The sequence below is a fragment of the Corvus moneduloides genome, chromosome 14, assembly GCF_009650955.1.
Source record: "Corvus moneduloides isolate bCorMon1 chromosome 14, bCorMon1.pri, whole genome shotgun sequence".
In the NCBI taxonomy this organism is placed as follows: domain Eukaryota; kingdom Metazoa; phylum Chordata; class Aves; order Passeriformes; family Corvidae; genus Corvus; species Corvus moneduloides.
Window position 1 is genome coordinate 11,956,940 of NC_045489.1, and position 14,861 is coordinate 11,971,800.

Genomic DNA, 14,861 nt, shown 5'->3' on the forward strand with positions numbered 1-14,861 from the left:
TTATAGAACCTTGTTTTATAAGCAGAAAGTTTAACCATTTTTTAACTGCAAAGGCAATAACGGTGCTTGTCAAGGCTTGCTGGTCTCTAAATACCCACACTGGCACCTCACCATGCTGAATCATTACACCTCATTCCCAAATCGTTATACCTCATTCCCAGAGTCACATTGCTTTGTTTTATGTTACTGAAGTGTGAGAATGCAACACAATTCACTGTCAAAGAAAAGAAAATGGAAAACAACTTTGGTTTTGAAAATGCAAGTTAAGGAAGAATATGCACATCTCCAAGCCTGTACCTTTCAAAGTGTGCTGTTTGGGATGGCTTTCTAAAATGGCTTTGACATTTTGTGAACACCCCCAGCCAAGCATTGTGAATTATTTTGTTCATTTCACATCCAAGACCCAATGGCTTTTCAAGCATTAAAAGCATATACTGCTGCATATAAACTTGAAATAGCAGAGCTTTGAACTTCTCATTGCCTGCTATTTAAATTGCAGAATTACTATGGAATTGAAAGGCTTTAGAGATCAAAAATGTTTACTCTTAACTAGAACAGCCACCCAAAACAGAGTGACATCTGTTAACAATATCAGTGAAACAAGGGAAAGAACAGTCATTCTTGTAATAGAGATATAACAGATAATATGTTTTATTTTGTTGCCAACAATGAACAATGGTGGTAACAGAACTTGTAAGATTGACATGGCAAGCAAACAGCTGGGAAGAGAAACTCTGGCTAGATGGACACAAGAGGACTTCCACCAGTGGAAGCAGAAACCATGCATCAACAGACATGTAAGAAACACTGCTGGGGCCACAGAAGCATTTTAATCCTATGCTCTTTAAGTTTTTTGGCCTGGAAAAAATGAGGCACTGAATTCATACAAGGCTAATACTTCTAATTACGTGATTGTATCATGTAATTCAACATGTGGAATCATATAAACACATTCTCTCTAACTTACATCCTACAGGTGTCAACAGCATATTCTGGACTCAGTAGTAAATTATTGCAATGTCAGTGGGTGAACTGCAGAGGCCAGGTGAAGAATTTGTAGCAAATAAAGTGGAATAAACTGCCTGTCATTAGGGGCTCCAGCATTTACTCTCTAGGATCGACTCGATTCAAAGTAAAGACTGCCTTCATGAAGCTGAACTCTTCCTTGGGTTGTAGGAAATTAGATCTTCTGTGTTTCAAATACTTTGGGAAGATCTCTGAAGACAATGTGGTGCTTAATAGAGATGTTTGTTCTTAGTTACTTCATATATTTTTGTTCTAATTTTATTGTAATTGATTCAGTGTTCTGAGCATTATGAACCTTTTTTTTTCACTACACAGTGTGCCACAATCTCTCATTAATATCAATGAGATATGTGTAAGCTTCAAAAGCCACTCAGCATTCGGCAGGATTAGGGTAACTTGACAACAGGAGCACTGAAATAGATTTTAAAAAAAGACCTGTAGCATTTAGCACTTCAGTGGCATGTTCTGTGTTATTTGCATGCCTTGCTGAATCTTAACCACAAACTTCATTGAGTATGATTCCCTGCAGAGGAGAATGAGTGTGCACCTTACCTGTATACATCAGAATTTTGAGGCTGGCTGAGGATTTATGTTTTCTGAAGAAGCAAGGGAGATAACTCCAGCTGGGTTGGAAAGGTAAAGCTAAACCAAGAGAGACAGAAGCAAAGTACTGCATCACTAACGCAGTGACATCAGTGAACAGATTGAAATGGGTTAGAAAAATAAATGGAAGTCTGAAAGCACAGTGTGGAGCTATGGATCTGGGCTCTTATATAAGAGTTATATCATACAAAGGAAATAAAACATCATTTGACTTACATTGCTCACCATGCCATCCATTACAGTGGTGTTGCCAGACAAGAGCTAGGACAGATTTAGCCCCATGCAAGTTGCCTTCCAAATGCCAGTACATAAATTATTATATTCTGTCCCCATTTGAATACTCAAGTGGCACTGAAGTAGATATTTGTGCCTCACAGTCTCACTGTTCCACCAATATGCAGAAATGGGAATCCTCAGGCACCTACATTTACAAATTAAGCACATTATTCTGTAACAAATGACTACACACTTGAAAATTATTTTAAAGCAATCTGAAAAAAAAGCCTACAGGGGTTCTACAGATTTATTGCAAAACAAGAATAACATTAAACCACAAAACATAGACAAAAAATAACATCATTTCCCATATGTTCAATGTGTGAAATAGTTATACAGCCCTTTAGGTAGCAATTGTAATAAAGAAAAGTCATCTGGGTCAAATGGCACATTTCTATTTATTATTAGCATTATTTAAACTATACTTAAGGTGTACAGAGTGCTCTAAAAAACAAATAGAAAACTGACAGAGCCCTTCCCTCTGTCAAATCATACAACCTGCAGTAGGTGAATCAAAGCATAATAACTTTTAGGTTTTCGCAGTGAGGAAAAACGTCACAACAAAAACAGGTTTCAAAGTTTTCGGCTGTGAAGTGAAAGGCTAATTTAAGGGTTTTTTTCTTTTTATTACAGAAAAAGCAGCAGTCTGGGTTCAGATGGGCTCCTCCACTAACACAGCTGAAGCTACAAACAGGACTATCTCCAATACTACCAAGCAAACATAAAACAACAAGGAGCTCCATAAAACAAAAGAAAGCTCAGATCTCATTTGTTGGGTGCCAGCAGTGCACTATATATATTTCAGAGGAGCTCACACAGAGTGAAGCAGAGTTTCAAGGCAAGACAAGTCTCAGATGATCCCCCTGTCGTTAAACTAACACAGAGTATTTTAAACCACGTCTGCATTTGCTACAGGAAGTGACAAATCCTGCTTGGGTTTTTCTCAAGGTGTTGGCTGGCCCACACCTGGCAAGGAGACCTATGTCCCCTCTCCTTGGCCCTGGGCTAGTGACAGAGCAGCCACGCTCCTGCTTCCAGGGAGTTTGTAAACAAATTTTGAGGCTGCTCCTTGTCACAAGCTCAGAGGGACTGACCCCAAGGAGGTGTCCCTGGTGCCTGGGGCAGCCCCTAAGGAACCCTTGCCCTGAAGGGGATGACAGCAGGGCACAGAGCCTCTTCAACACAGAAGCACCAGTTGACAACAGCAGATTTGGGGGCTTGGAGACCTCCACAAGTGTCCTATGTTCAAACTAGAGCAGTAGATGCAAGGGCTCTTCACTGCTCAAGGATCATGTCAGACTTCACTGAGGGAGCCTGACATAATAAAGGCAGTCTTCTTATCTGTGTAGCAAATAGATTCTCTTGCATGCAGATGAACCATAAACTCTTCCAAAATACGTAAGAACTAATGTCTGATGCCTCATGGCATTCCAAGATGTAAAGGAAATCCAGAATGGATGGAAGTGTTACAATTTTACTATAAGAAACAGGGCACATGGACTGCTAGGGAGAGACTTTGGAGGAATTAGGAACACAGCACACCCTTTTAGATCTGACACATATATACAGCACATGTTTATGTATGAAACACATACATAACTATATAAACCCAAAAATTACACACTAAAACATTCCTTTTCTGTTTTTTCCTTCCTCCTTCATGTTAAAACATAATGCACAAAGAAATAATTTTCACTTACAGAAATGCCATACATAAAAAATAATTAAAACATTAAATTTTTCCAAATAGATGTGATGCAATAAATTAAACTCAGCATTTACTGAAAGGAAAAAAAAAATCCCTCAGCCTAAACTTACTGATATGAGGAAGACCAGCTTCCAGGTCTTCTAACTGATATTTGTGGTATCATCATACTTTTGTCCACTTCGTTGTTATCCTCTCCCCAGCAGCCTACATTACCTAGTCCACACCACAGGAAACATCACTGTCGGTGTGGCCCAGCCCACTGCGGGGCTGGGGCAGCGAGATGCCAATCAATCCCAGCCCATCCCCTGGATCGAGTTTCCCGAAGAGGCAGACTCAGAGGGTGGGTCGAGGGGCGGCTCAGAAGCCTAAGCCGCACCCCCCGGGCAGCGCCCAGGTCCAAGCCGCCTCCCCCGGTTCGGGAAAATTCCCGGTTACTCTGCTGTTCACTGGTTCTCTGCTGTAACTCCCGCCTCTCGGTTTACCCCAGTGGTTCTTGTTGAATTGTATCCTACCCCTGGCTTGTAACTCATTGGTTGTTTTCCCCTTTCCCCGCAGTTTTCAAACTCCCTATAAAACTGAGGACGAGCCTCGGGGAGGGTTCCCATCACTTCCCATCGCATTCCAACCCTTCCGAGCTTGTTCAGGTTGCAAAACTTCTAACAATAAACCTGTTAGGAGGCAGACCAGAACAGCCTCTCTCTTCCTTTGTCTCCGAGCTAACGTGAGCCGATACCATCGGCTCCTGCTGTGTTTCCTCTGCAAAGAAGCCAGCTAGCCAGCTCAGCCAGCAGCACCTTTCCTGATGCCGAAGTCGCTTCAGCAACGCGTGGAGGTAGAGCAGTTGGACTCTCTGTGACCTGGGGCACGCCAGAGCTCGTGCCTCGAGCACCAAGAACTGCGTTACATCACCTCCAGCCATGCTCACGGGTGCTGATTTTATTTCTCTCAGTAATTTCTTTAATGTTGTGTGTGCATACAATACCCAGTAGTTCAGCTCAGATTTACACAACACTCTGCTATTTCTTACATGCAAGTGCATTTCTCTAAATTGGATTTCTGAATATAATGCAAGAACATTTTGCTTACAAAAAACCTTTGTTTATTAGCAACATAAAATTGTCAGTTGTTTATGCCCCACTTGTAAATACTGGGCCACATTAACATAAACTTGCCAAATGGAGGGTGGGGGGAGAGTGGGCTATTTTCCCTGCAATCCTTCAGCAGGAGACCAAAAGAATAAATAAAATCAAGCATGGTGGGAAGAGTTACTATTCATTCTTGTAATTCCTCCCTGGCTACGAAGAGGAGACACATGGCCTGGAGGACATGAGCGTGCCCAGCCATGGCCAGATCCCCTTATTTACTGCCCTGAGCCCCAGCCGTGTTTGCCAGCTTGACTTCACAGGAGAATGTGTTGGCTCATCTTGTGAAAATATATTGTTAGACTATATATTTTAAATGCTGCCTACCCTCCTTGTAAGATTCAAGACCTAATCAATCCTTTATGTTATAACCAGGTGTAAGTCATAAAGGGGTTGTTATTACAAAATTTTATGGAGTGAGGCGCTTAGGTACTCATGCAGCAGGGAGGTTATAACATCCACTGCACCCTCGTGTTTTCAGGTACTGGTGTCAAGATTTCTACCTACTGTTCAATTTTAAATATCTTCCATTACTCTGAACTCACTGGTTTCAAATTTTAGGGTTGCCTCTGCTGCTGGTATATAAGAGCAAAATTCTTCAGCCACAGAGAGAGACAAATAAGACTCTCCAGGATGTTTCAGCTTGGAGGCCAAAGTTCACTGTCGGCATGTCACAGCACTAAATTTGAGTTTGCACCTCTGGGTTTAAAACGCAAACAGATTCCCTCATAACTGGATTTTATATGCATGTTGTGCATCTGCCTATGGTGTTTGAGATGTCCTCTCACAAATTTCCTGTAACAGTCTGTGCTCCCCTCTCCAGATTCCAGCAGGCCCTTAAGTACCTTAAGTCCCGCACACCAAGCCCCATCTTTGGTGGTGTCTCACTCTGCTATTTTTTCCTAGGTGATTCTGCCTCCTCTGTAATTTGTCAGAGTAGTTGTAACTCAAAGGATCCAGTTCCCACCCACACAAATTGAAAAAAAAATTAGGGCGAGACAAGATACCAGGTATCCACAGTGCTATTACTATTATCTTGATAAAATAGCAGGGACACACATTCTGCCTGTCACAATTAAGGTGATAAATGCCTGTTTCTTTGAGGCTTGTTTGGAAGTCAATTATGCAGATTATTTCTAGAATACAGACAGATGGTGTTTTCCCCCATATGAGACAATCAAGTTGAACTTTGATATGTGCATAAAAATACTGTAATTTGTCAAGCTCCAATGGGGCCATTTTATCACAGATAACCAAAAGACTATATGGATTTTTGTATTTGCCTCTTTTCGATTAACACAGCCTATGTTTTTTTTAATTCCAATTTTTTTTTTTAATGGAAGCTTTGCTATGTTTTATCTTGAAGCCAAATATTGATCTTTCAGTTTAGTCTTCAGGTTTTGATTAACGCAGAAGGTTGCCAAGTGAACGGCTTTTTGTTTGTTTTTTGTTAATTCTTTTTTTATTATTCACTTGCCACAGTAAATCTTGCTTTTATTGTCCAACCACTGAAAAGAAAAAATGGATTGATTTGAGCCCCTAAATAATTTACAATGCAGAGCTTTTTGAAAAGACTGATGCAATGTTGACCTTCATTTTTGCCCCTTCTCTTGTTGACAATAGAAAGCTTTTGATTGACTTGAAAGGAAGAAAGACAGAAGATTGATTTTGACATGTTAATCATGGTTTAATTCAACTAAAGCTTTAGAAAATGAGTGTTTAGGAAGACGTTTTTAACAAAAGAAAAATAAGCTGTTGTAAGTGTGAGAATTATTATAAATATTTTGCTCGTCATTTTCATTCTCTATCAGGCTAAATTTCATGCTCCTATTTAAAAACTGAGTTATATTTATTTTTTATTAACAAATGTCCTGACGGCCTGTATTCCTCTTCATCAACTACATAATAGGTTTGCTAAGCAATAAAAACAAATAGAAAAGCTCTGACTGAATGTAAGAAAGGATGGTCTGAAACAGACTGGGAGACAAAGATCTTGTTTCTTGTAGAGACTTCTTATATCACTGTGGGCAAATAACTTGGGCTCCCAGGGAAACACAGCGAAGGCAAAGCACCAGCTCCAGTCCAACCCAATCCAGGAATGCCTTAATCCTGCTCCCAAAGGAAAACAAGATGTCATCCAGGCTATACATATTAACTAATGCTGCAAGTTCAGAACATATGTAGTCAATAATAGATGCCATCCTACCTCTCTGAGGCTGAAGGTTAGAGGAGGTAGGGTAAGTAACACCTGCCTAAGCAAGGAATGTTTTGAGGTCTCTTGATGGAACACAAGGTATTATTCTGAGAACTTTTTAGATACTTGGCAGCACTACCTAAATATAAGGTATTGTGGTATATATATAAGGTATATATATATATATATATATATATGTGCTAAGTATATAGCACAAATAGCTGGTAAACAAATCATATAGGTTTAGATCCAGCCAGGCATTAAGCCAAGAATTTAGGTGGAACATCGTACCTACTTCAGCTGTCAGAGGCATGAGGTAGTTTATCAAGGTTCACAAGGACACATGGATATCAGAGTCAATAAAAGCCAAAACATTTCTGCAAAACACATAAACAGGCACTTCAAACACCTGCTCTCCTCAATCTACTTGCCAAAGTACCTAAATATTCTAAAAGTTTCCGTTCAGCCTGAAAGACCAATTTCAACAACTTCAGCTTTGCCAAGTTAGAAAGTTGCTCTCAAGATATCCACCTTCCAAACAGCAAAATGCTGCACAGTAACCTACCAGCCGTGCTGGGCTGGGCACTTACCAGTGAACCTGTCAATATTTCTTGCATCTTTTCTGTTCTGGTGATTGTTTAATGTCTCTGGATATGCAGTACCTTCATTAAAGACAATGCAGTTACTCCAGATTTTCACTGGCCTCACCAAGAAAAAAACCTGGATCCATATAAATAAAATATTATGTGAAAGTAATAAATATTTAGATTTTCTCTTGCAAATGTACTACCTCATTTTCACTCCAATAGAGTATAATACCAGCAAGTACTCAGGGGTCTGGTAATGCATTGTTACACTTGCCAGATATGCAGGTGTACGAGCTCCATGTGCTGAAGGGTATAATGCTCTTCTCTTAGAATACAAATTAAATTAGGCCATTATCTCAGTAAAGTTCTGATCCATCAATATGACTGTTCTGGTAGTAAATATCACCATAGAAGTAGTAAAATGTGAAGACATGCCTAACTGTTCTGGACTGGAGCCTAAATTAGATTTCCAAATAGAATAACATATGTCTTGAATGTTAAGCTCCCCCTGAAGTCAACACTATCCTTATGGACCACTTTGTTTCAGACTTTGCATTTTTTTAATGAAATCATAATTTTAACACAATACAATCTCTCTTCTAGTCATTAACAACTTATAATCAAAAAAAAAAAAAAAAAGAGCCCTAAAAATGAGTAAGCCTTGCACCTTTCAATCATGAACTCCTATTATCTCCATTCTATCCAGATGTTACTGAGACTAATAATTTTCCTTTTATGAATAATGTCATGTGTACATGGTAAGCACAAATGTGTTCTAGGACTGCTTATCTCCATGATTTTTGATGCTCACAAAAAACTTGTACAGGTGGTGAGGTCTCTGCAAAGGTCAGGAATGATCAACAATAATAGGTTATACTAAATTTGGACAGTTTACATGCAGAAAGAAGCCTGAAAAACAGGAACTGTATATCTATACAAATAAATACACCTCATTTTATTGAAACTCTATTCATAGCAAGTAATTGCAAACAGGACATCCCAGTGGACTTAACTTCTCCAGGGAATCTAACACAGTCATCTTTACAATTGACTGTGTCTACTTTCTTTTGCATGCCTCTTTGGCATGAGTAGAATCTCATTTATGCTGTTGGGTTTTGAATCAAATATCACAGGTGTTTTCAGTTCCTTTCCATCTCTGTTTTGTCTAAAAGGTAGAGTTCACCACTGTCCTAAGATAAAAATGGACCTTCATTTAACCAGTTCCTCATCCAGGCTGTAAATGCCCTGCAGGCCAGTGAGCTGGGAGCATTCAAACACAGACACAACTGCTTCCTCTGCATTAACTTGGCAAGAAACAATATTTTAAAAAATCCCAGACATTTGTTAATGGGAACGTGGAGGGTGAAAAGGAGTAGCAACTTCAACAGGGCAAAGGCCAGTGCAGCAGCAAGAAGGCACAGCCTCTGCTTAAGCGTCCTGTTGTCTGTCCTCCTTCATCCCACTCACCTTCTGAATGGTGATCACAGAGCCACAATCCTTCCATGCATGAACAACATTCAACTCATAGCTGGAAAAATCCATTGTAGTCCTTCAGTGTTTCAAGGAGAGAAAGCACAGAATATGAAAGGGTGAATACATGCTAACAGAGAAATCTACAAAGTGACAAATATAAGTTTTTTATTGGCTTTTTTAAAGCACATTCGTTTTTTAAAAGCACACTGCAGAGGGAAGAAGATGCTAGTGATGTGCATTTTCAATAAACCAAATTCATTATCATCAAGTGAGAGAATCAAAAAATTGATTAATTCTGCACATCCTTAAGACAACTTGTTCTATTTTCAACTGTGTGAAAGTTTACAAGGACAAATCAGACCTTTGAAACTAACAATTTCTTTTTTAAGGGTGTCCTTGAAAGACTGCAGCCATATATAACTTACAGGATACAAAAAAAAAAAAAAAAACCACCACGTAAATAACAAAAACTCAGGTTGAATGTCAGAAATGGAAAACATACATGCAACTGCTGCAAAATAAATTACTATAGTCAGAGCTGCTCCTCAGACTCAAGAGCTCAAATGGCAGTCTTTTAAAGGTCAACACTGAAGGCAGTCAAATTAGAAATGAAGTTCAAGAATATGAAATCCAGTGTTCAAATGATTTCTTTGCCCAAGGTCCTTATTAGAAAGGTAATCTCTTTTCTATCACTGTTTAACAACATATCATTACTTTGTGAAGTGTTTTAAAATACCTGGAGTACAAAAGATTATATTTAAAACCAATTCATTCTAATACATCCCAAACAATACATAAAAAATGGGAAAGAAAGGATAAAGATGTTAATTTTACTGGCAATTTTCTAACACTCCTTGAGAGAGAAAGCAAACAGCCTTAACTCCTAAAATTACATTGCAACTACAGGCCATTTTATCATGTGAAAATTACCAAGTGATGATAATTTCTCTGCTGATTTTAAATAAAGCTTCTTGGACTCTCTCACACGCTGTCCTTCCCACTCTTTTTGCTATTAAAGAAAAACCCGTGAAGTTACCCCCCAGGTGAATTTTGCCAAATACTTGTAGTTCCAGTGTCAGAACCATGTCTTGCATAATGGAAAGTTTACATGAAAAGTCAAGGTTTTGACGAATGTCACACTTGAAAGCCAATTAAGTGGGCTGAAAGGAAGACACAATTTCCCATTGTCTAATTGCCTCACAGCACCTTCAAGGTAATAAATTTGTCACATTGAATTATTAATGAGGAACGAATATTTGAGTTGAAGCCTTGAATAGAAAGTAGTTCATTATCAGTTGGCATTGTTCCTTCCAAATAAAAGAGGGGCACTATGGGAGTTAAAGAAAGTTGTCAGAGAAAGCTTTCTCTCGCATCACTGTCTCACACACTAAATGCACCTTTTACATCCTGTAAACATTCCAATGAGGGGGAAAAATTATGGTGCATTTCATTCCTAATTCTCTTTGGCCTTCGCAGCCTGACAAATAAACTTCCATCTGGATCCCCCAAAACACACGCTTTAACTGTATCACTTCAGACACAGAGGTTGGAAAATTTTTAGAATTGGCTACATAAAAGTACAAGGAGCACAATAGAGCAGAGGCCAGTTTTAGGTTTATGTGGCTCTTAAAGGCTTTCTGTCTTATCTCCTCTGCAAAGCATTGCTCACACACCTGCTGAAGCCGGGGAGACAGGTAGATCCATGTGTTTATCCTTAATCCACAGTTTCTAAAGCAAAGATGATGCACTTGACAAACATTCATTTCAGGACAGGAGACCTTTCTAGTGGTGAGGGACTCTCTGCTACACATCCTATGAACAATGAGAGAAGTCATAGAAAAAATGGGGCCCAAGTCCTTGGTTTGGTGTTAGATCAAATTATGAAATTGAGTTCCTTTGGGCATATCTTGGCTTTCTCAACAGCCCAGACTGGCCATGCAGTGTCTGGAACCCTGCCCTCCCAGACCACAGGGTAGCTGTCAGCTGTTGGAAGGACTAACCCCACAGACAGCACCCACCTTTGCTGCTGTAAGTTACAGCATCCTTCACTGCATTCGTGGTACCCCAGAACTTTCATCTTGGGGCACAGAAGAGCAATGGAGAAATCCAATGGCAGTTACAAAGCTTGCAGAGGAGCAGCTTTGGGCATTAACACTTGTGGGGGGGGGCTTGGCTGCAGTCATGTGTAAAGACCAAATCTTGTTCTCCTTGGGCAAAAGCTAAAGTGCTGTTAAGACTCTTTTGCGATGCAACATTTGCCAGAGAGGTTTGTTGATCTAAAGAGGTGCTTGAAGGGCCTATTCCAAATACTGGTTTGAGCCCCTAGCAAGAAATCTCTTAGACACGGCATTTCTGGCACTGTATCAGGACTCTGTAGAGATGAGGATGCCTTGGGGCTTCAGCAGCTTTAATTTTGCAATGAATTTGACTTGGTGTCTTTCATGTATGTACCAGTAAGACCTGCAGTAGAAACCTTAGAAGTTAATGAATAAGACAGGGCGATGTACAGATTTGGGCATATAATTACTATAGGAACACGTGCTCTTTCTTGCACTACACCATGAGACCTATTAGGCATGCCACAGTAAACCAAATAAATCACAGGTCACAAAACACAGCAATAAATCCTACCCATATTAAATTGCAAAGTAATTAAAACTGGTATGATATTTACATTTCAAATTCACTAATAACATCAGAAAAAATTCTGATTACAAGTGCATCCAAAGCAACCTCTGAAGTGTTTCTTTAACTACTCCTGACATGAAGCCCTGCTTTTTCCAGCAGGGCCAGATGTACAAAGGTTTATAGATACATAAATGTGCAGCAGACTCTTCCTAAGGCTTCATAAAAGTTCCTTTCTTGGTTAGATTCCTAATACCACTGAAGTAATCTTACTCTAAAAGTAAATTCTACAAGAACACACCAAAATGGGCAACTTCAGCTAATTAAGTTTTTGCAGAACACTGAATAGTACTATTTAAACTGCTTAATGACAGCTTGAGTTTTCATGTCCCAGTCCCACCTCCACCCAGGGTCAATTCAACAAACAACAAAAAAACCAGGTGCTCCCTTAGTGCTCTGGTACAGGCATTGTTGAAGGGTCTGAGTGGAGCCTGACCTCCTATTTCCACTGTGCCTTGCAAATAGAGAATCTCAATCCCCCAAAAGCCCCCAGGCCAGAATCTTTCAATAGTGCTGAAACAAAAAACAAAAAAATGAATTCACTCATATAAAATCTAACAGTGAAATACTCATTATCATCCCTGGCTTACAGGGCAAGTCAAGCCCTTAGTCATCCTTGTCTTAATATACTCCTGCTACAGACAGTGAACAGTTTTCATCCTTTTTCAGACTAAAGCATCTACTGCAGATCATACTCTGAAATTAAACTCAAGCTTTCATTACCCATGTGGTGGATTTTATTATTCCTTTTTTTCATGTTGGTCACCTGGCAGTAGCTACATGGCCTCCTCAGGACATGGCAATTAGACACCCTGTGCTAGACACTGATATTGCACAGTCCTGGGCTTGCACTCCATGCAGTGACTCCCAGTACATCACCAAGCCACTATAAACAGCAGCCAACACCTCCTGGCAACCTATGAAAAATGTCCTATTTTGAAACAATTTTGCCTCTGCGTGATGTATGTTCTGTTTTGCCTTTCCCTCGCTCTTCATTACTAACAACATTTGCATGAAAAATAGCATCTTTCTTTTTCAAAAAGTTCAATTCTTCCTGCTGCTGCTATTTTTTTCCCTGCACTTGAACTCATAATCCGCTCTTTGTGTAGCTACAGTGGAATGCTGTGAAAATGACTGTGGTATCAGCAAAAAGAATAAAATGTAGCTGCTGATGAGTTCTCAGGAGGAAGGCTGGGGGCTAATGTCGCCCTCAGTACTCAGCACAGAAACCAAATGGGCAGCTGCCAACATCTAAAATTTTGCCACCTTCAGTAGCAGTTCTCTGGCTACAGCCTCACAGCTGTAAGTGGGGCTGGAATTTCTGCAGGCGTGCAGCACATCCATCTCTGCGGTGTCACACACAGCCTGGAGCCAGATAAGCTCTGCCTCTTCCCTTCTGCTTCACTCCCAGGGACAGCACCGACCACCAGCCCGTCTGGAGATGCCCCTCCAAAGTCATATACAAGCAGGAACACTCATAGGCGTGTGAGACAACCCATGAAACACCTTTTCTTTTGCATCTTTGCTCAAATCCACTCAGCAGACTACAGCAGCCAGCATTTTCCTAACCCACTGCTTTTCACTCTGCAGAGGTTACTGACACTCAACTCTCACCCCTTTCCCCTCTGTGTCACAGGCCACCTGCTACCTGTGCAAAGACCTTCCTCCCATGCTGACCCTTGCACTCTGCAGGGACCATCTGGAAAATCATTCCAGAACCCCCCTCGCTCTTCCCAGTCCATTTCTTTAATTCCTCAGTGGCAACAAAGAGCCTCACAACAAGCAAGTCACTTCTCCTGGCTGATCTCAGCCTGTGCCTCCTCTGTGCTGTCAGGACTGCATCCATCATGCCCCAGCCTGTGTTTTCTCTTGGGCAATCACCATCACTTTGTCCACTGGGATGTGCATGGATAATGCTCCAGTTTGCTCTGGCACAAAAAAACAGTGCACATACATAATAAGCAAGGCTGCAATATGGAAAGCACAGGCATATGTTCATTTCACCCATTTCCCACTGTTTTTGCTGGCCTTTATCCCTAAACATGAAGCCAAACAATGAAATTATGTTTATGGGGAAATAAGATCTGTGGGACTCTGTCCAGTCATTTTTCCTTGTGTAAAACTAATACACAAAAATGTTTCTAGCTTAGAGCTGGAACATTCAACTTCCCAGGGAGAATATTTCTGCAAGAATGTGGCCAAGGAAATTTACCCCAGGAGAGAGGGAGCAAGAACCACCTACATGTGGGAAAAAATTAGCCCAGAGCAATATAAGCGGTGCACAGACCTTTTGCTGGCCCTCCACAGGGCCTGAATTTCTCCCAGCATACCCATTCCCATGCAAAGATACAAAGCATGTTGCTATCAAAGTGATGCCCTAGAGCATCACTGCAGCCATCAAATTGCTACTCTCCACTTTCCTTTCCTAGGACGAAATTACTCAAATTACATTATGGCTCCAGAAGAAAATGAGGGGGGAAAGAAGTCAACAGGAGCCACCACATGCTGTAAATCCTCAAAAGACACCTTCATCAGTCACACTGTGCCTTTTCCTTTCTTAGGAGGAGTCAGCTGCTGACTGCCTTGTTTTCTGTCCCCACCTTCTTATCAGGATTACTATAATCGTTTGATTATTCCTTTCTATGCAGTGGAGGAAAACATCAGTCATTTTAATCAAATGTTTTAGGAAGTTAAGTTTCACTTTCAAAAGGTAGCTATCTGCATGAAATACTTACTATTCTCAATGCCTTTAAACAGAACCTGTTTTCCCCAAGTGCCTGAACACTAGTTGAGAGCTCTGTCATCTTCTGGTGATCACCCATTTTATTTTTTGAAGACATGGTGGGCTGCATTCATCCAAGAATCTCTGCAAAATAGAAGAGATCCATATATGATGAACCCAATTTACAGAGCAAGTGTAGTCCCCTCAAACCCAGTAATAGAGAAACACAGAGGTGCAGGGTTGAAAAGAGCAGCAGCTGAAAGCCAGCAACTGGAAAAAGGTAAAATACTGCAAATGGAGAGAGAAGAAATAGGGGAAAGCCACAAGTCCAAACATCTCTGTGGAAAGTAATTCACAAAACTCTCCTTGCTTTGACAAAACCAGCTTGGGTGGTGGGGATGAAACTCCAACTCTGCCCTTGCCTTCCCACTAGTTTTCCTCTCTC

The 14,861-nt window shown here is 40.5% G+C and overlaps 1 long non-coding RNA gene across 1 annotated transcript; it reads right to left on the reverse strand.

The window, feature by feature from the left end:
* Positions 1-669: 669 nt before the first annotated feature.
* Positions 670-14,604, reverse strand: LOC116451216. Its single transcript, XR_004243130.1, has 4 exons — positions 14,430-14,604; positions 9,004-9,085; positions 7,540-7,669; positions 670-6,864 (listed from the first exon to the last, which is right to left on the reverse strand). It is a non-coding gene; the product is annotated as an uncharacterized LOC116451216 (long non-coding RNA).
* Positions 14,605-14,861: the final 257 nt, after the last annotated feature.